This window comes from Eurypyga helias, unplaced genomic scaffold, assembly GCF_000690775.1.
Source record: "Eurypyga helias isolate BGI_N326 unplaced genomic scaffold, ASM69077v1 scaffold3140, whole genome shotgun sequence".
NCBI classification, from domain to species: Eukaryota; Metazoa; Chordata; class Aves; order Eurypygiformes; family Eurypygidae; genus Eurypyga; species Eurypyga helias.
In genome coordinates this window covers 20,546-25,922 of record NW_010226225.1, presented here as the reverse complement: position 1 = coordinate 25,922, position 5,377 = coordinate 20,546, and positions in this window count along the sequence as shown.

Here is a 5,377-nt window from a genome sequence, read left to right as displayed (position 1 = left end):
AAGTTTCTGCTAAAAATGGTTCATTTTTTCCCCAAACTTTGTCCAGAAACTAAATATGCTAGAAGGGGCAAGGTGCACAAGGCCTATCCATTGGTTTCTTCCCTCTGGCTGAGTGCCAGTATTAGTAACACTATAATCCATCTATCCAGCATATCTGAACGTGATTCAGGATCCTTTCCTGAATCTTCCAGCCCCTCCTTTGATGGTACCAAATGAGGGTACCCATGCCAGAGGGCTTTCAGTGGGTTTTCATTCTACCACTCCTACTGTTTCCCAAACCATTTGCAGAGGCAAAATCCCATGAGGATTGCAGACAGAAGCAGCAAAGAAACACTGACTCGATGAACACGTATCCACAGACATACCACATAAATATGTGCTCTTTTTTTCCTACTCTGCCTCCGGTTTCATGAAATTAGATGAAGGCATCAAACTGGGCTCTGCATGTAGGCCAGCAAATCACACACCACATGAACTGGGGCCGTCTGGAGGTTTTACATCTTTTTTCCATTAGGAACAAGAGACTGTTGTAATTCTGGCACTGAGATGAGCTGAGGGCATCAGTTTCCATGCAAATCCCTATGATATCAGCCTGATTACAGGGAAAATAAAAGTTCAACAACACAGCAGCTGGATAAAAGCCAAAGAATAGGCAAAACGAGAGGCCTAACCCTTGTCTGAGGAAAACTAGGGGAGCTTGGCTTTCCTGCCTTCTCCCTTTAGCTCAGCCACTTTGCAACGACACATCACTACCATATAGTAGTGTTCCTCCTTGATAAAAAGCCTACATTAGTAAGTCTGGCAGGTCTGTCATCTTGCCATTTGGTGCTCACAAAAGCCAAGACAAAGTAATATTTATCTTGAAAGTATTTATTAGAAGAAGCAGAAGATAAAATGGAACTGGTCTGGCCTTGGGAAACGGTCCATAAACTGTAGAGCAAACCATCTGAAACGGTATCAATGATTTAACGGACACATACTGCAAAAGCTTTTTAACATACAGATATAAAGCAGGAATTATGCTTTTGGGACCCCAGTTTCCAGTCTGTTAGCTCAGTACTGAATGCAAAGACACACTGGCTAGGAGAGCTCTGGCTCTGGAAGCCCTTCACCAAATTCTCTTGTATGGCAGAAGATGAGAATGCAGAATATAGCAACCTAGCACCCTTGAAATCCCACCTGCCCTTTCGCTGCTTCTGCAGCTTCACTTCTACTACTGAGCTTTCATTTTAAGGACCATCACTGCCATATTTCAGGCCAAGATTTTATATGTGTGTGTATATATATATATACACATATATATAGAATAAAATGGTTTACGTTGGAAAAGTCCTTTAAGATCATCGAGTCCAGCCACAGTACAACAAACTCCGAAAGGAAATGTTTTCCTTGGGAACCAGATCCATTCAGAGTCCGTTTCCCATTTTGGATATTGTCATCACCACACTGACTGTTCACCCCTGGGTGGAAAGGGGAAAGAAACCTGAGAAATAAGAGCTGTTTGAAAACCTAGATGTGTCATTAAGGTAAAACAGCTTGAAATGGAGGCATTCTGAAAGTGTGTGAAAATTCCTGCAGAAAAAAAATAGCTCATGGAAAGCCTCCAGAAGTGTTTGAGTGTTTTTATTCTCCCTCCCATCCGTTTCATGAGGTGCTAATGATGGCATGTCACAAAATTGCACAGAAGCTCAACTGTCCCATTATATTGTGAGTATCAGCCAATACTTGGTACAAATATAAAACACCTTTTTTAATGTCAGGCTTTCACTACATGGGAGTCAAGAGACATTTCAAAACAAAGATGTTATTCAAAATGCATAGGGAAGTTTGCTTCCTCAGCTTGGTAATGTAAAATTTATTTTTAGGCAAAAAGAAGGCGGCAGTTTTTTGAAAGGTCACCGAGAAAGCACAATTGGCAGATGCTGAGGTTAGCTGAATGACTCCTTGTTATTTAGCCACCCGGCCGTGAGGACTAGGGAAAAGAGGCAGATGGCCTGGACATCACTGGGAGAAAAGCTTGTTTTAGTCTTAAACACAAGCCCATAGACTCCAGAAATGAAATGTGAATGACTGTGGATGCATCGTATTAAAAAAATACTAAAACAGATCTGACATTTTAAATATTTAAATATATTCCAATCGAGATTGCCTGCTGTTTTGGTGCATGTTCCCTTCCCCTCCATCCCCATCCCTGATAAGGAAAAACAAAGCAGCCCTAATTTGAGCTATTTAATCACAAAAAAAGGAAAGAAAACCCCAACAGACAGCAAATTCCAATAACTTGATGGCAATGCTCTTAATTGTAGAAATCTGTGTGGGAGAAAACCCTCCCAAAGATGCAGACTGAGATGCTGATACTGCTGGATTTTTTTTTTTTCCCCCTAAGGGGTAAGAAATATGAAGAGCTTAATAAGGGTAAATGCTGTTATGTAGCTGTCTTTAGGTGCACATTTAATGTGACTATATCTCATGAAAGGAGAGGGTTTTTCCCCGCTTCACATTTCTGTTGGATATTTTTTGTGTGAATATCATCATGGGAAGGAAAAAGATGCAGAGAAGAAGCCCAGAGGAAATCATGTGTACCATGGGAGTCTACAAAAGTCAGTTCCTACACCCCTACATGCTCGCGCTCTTCTCAGGATCACCCCAGTCCTGTTTCAACTCCAAACCATGGGCAATGCTTTGATGTTCATCCTCAGGCTGGAGGGATGGCAGCATTTTAGCATGAGTATTTCACAAAGATATCTGGTCTGAGACCTGTGGGGAAACGTGATTTTTATGGCGCTCTAGCGAGGCATTTCACCTGAGGGCAAAGCAGAACTGAAATGTGCTGCTAAACGCAGATGCTGCACAGAGGGGATTTGACACTTCACCCCAGAAACCAGAGAGAAGGTAGCATTATTGCTGCCAACAATGACTTTTTGCCAGAATTGGCTCTTTTTTTAAGAAGTTACCTATTCTAGCCAGATGAGGCCAACTGAACTCCTGTGGAAGTGAAATACCTGAGCACGTTCTGGTATTTAAATGGAATTTTCTGGTCTCATCCTCTTGTAACAACACTGGTGACCAGCCAAAGCTGAAGACGGTCTTTGTTGGAGTTGAGGGAATGCCTCCTCAGCAGCCAGCTGCAGATCAGCTTTGGGACACAAATGAACCAGAACATGGGCTAGCATTTCTCAAAGACCCACAGATAATACTTATCAAGAGCTGGAAAGACTCCTCAAGTCATAGAAGCCACCCAGACCTCTGCCTGTATGGACCTGTAGGGACTCTGGCCTTGTGGACATGTCAACAGTGAAAACCCTACGTGGCAGAAGGGCTTGAAGACCTCGGAGCCCGCCAAAGCAGCGCAGCACGTCTGCTACCCACACCAAGCCCTGTGCGATGAGGAAGGAGGCAAGAGCATCCTTGGGAGAGCGTTCCAGCACCAGCAGAGCCCTCAGACTGCAGCTACCAGGAGGACCAGGAGAGACAAAAAAGCTACAGCAAGAGGTGAGTTGGAAAGCACCCATGATTGACATTTAAACTGACATGCAGGAGCCCAAAATGGTACCAAAAATGATACCAGCACTGAAAGCAATAAGATGTAGACAGGTAGAATTCAGGGTACGTATGGATTAGCTTATAACCAACGGTGTACATTCCAAGCAAACATATGGGAGAATATTCAGCCAGCACATGAGAGGATCAGGTGAGGATTAAGCAAAACGGAGATGGTACTCCGACCTGGGAAAACCAACAGAAGTGTGACCAATGGCTCCAAGCGGCTCTGTGAAAAGCCAAAACCACTAAACTAACACAAGGCAAAAGTGTTACTTCTCTGAGGTGCAAACAGACACATTTTGCTTGAGAGGTGAAACTCAGCAAGCAGCGCAAGAAGGTGGCTGGGGGAATGGGACCATGCCACCGCGTCCCTCGCGGTAGAGAACTCATCACAAGGACCCTTTGCAATCCGTCTTGCTCTCATCCATTCTGACACAGCTGCTTGGGTAATTCGAAAACCTGCCAAGTTGTGCATGCTTCCCACATGGATGTGCTGCTTCAGAAAGCAGGTTACCTTCCAGGAGAGACACTGGAAACCGGAGACGACTTGTCAGCTCAGCTGCTAGATAGTTCCAGGCAACCATGCCATGGACCAGCCTTTGGAAGGAGTGACCATGGTCACTTCATAGAGGAGTCACAGAGTCATGGTGGAACCACAGAATCATAGAGGAGTCACAGTGAAGTCATGGAGTCATAATGGAGTCACTCAGAGAGGAGTCAGTATAACCACACGCATGTTATGAAGCCAGGGTTATGCGTCACCAAAATAATATTTTTCATGCCAGCTACCAAATTCTACTACTCAGAAACCTAAAATCTGTGTTTGGTGAAGCTGATGGGATTCTCAACATCAATCATGGGTAAATCACCAGCAAATAGAATTCAATTTACACTTTAATTTACTTAAAAACGTTAACGAGTTGCAGGGGCCGCTGGATGTATCTTTCCGTAGCACAGGTTCTGTGACAGCAAAACCTTACATTTTTATCAAGGGCATTAAACAAAGCACAACTGGACATGCCAAGATTTCCTCCCTCTAAGATAAGAGCCAAGTGTAAAACCAAACCTTTTCTCAACAGCATGAAAGAACACTAATTAAAAAGCCTGTGGTTAAAACGCCCAACTAAACAAGGGAAACAGAAAACTACATGAGCCAGGAGAGAAAGTGTGAAATCGAATCTCGGGAAACCATTACACATAAAGCTCCTTTCTCACTTTACTGCTTTTCAGCGCTCAGCGTTGCCCTAGTGCAGACAAAGCGTGTGCAAGGCTGCAGCTCAGTCAGACGTGTCCACAAGCAGGGCCACCTCACAGCCTCATTTGGCCACTGAGGAGGGATGTGGCGAGGGAGCAGCTGGCCCTTGTTACACAGCAAGACACCAAGGCTGCTGGGGAAGGGCACAGTCCAGGAAACAAGGCTCGAAAGGGTTGTTACGTATGCACAATACTTCTTCTTACGGTTTTCCCATGGCTTTACATTTCAGGGGGACACTGCCAGCTAGGGTACAGGAAGTTTATAGAATCACAGAATGGTTTGGGTTGGAAGGGACCTTAAAGCCCATCTAGTTCCACCCCCCCTGCCATGGGCAGGGACACCTTCCACTAGACCAGGTTGCTCAAAGCCTCATCCAGCCTGGCCTTGAACACTCCCAGGGATGGGGCATCCACAGCTTCTCTGGGCAACCTGTTCCACTGCATCAACATCCTCTCCAGGAAGAACTTCTTCCTGATGTCCAGATGTTTAAATCTCCCCGCTTTCAATTTAAACCCGTTACCCCTTGTCCTGTCACTACAGGCCCTTGTAAAAAGTCCCCCCCAGCTTCCTTGTAGCCAC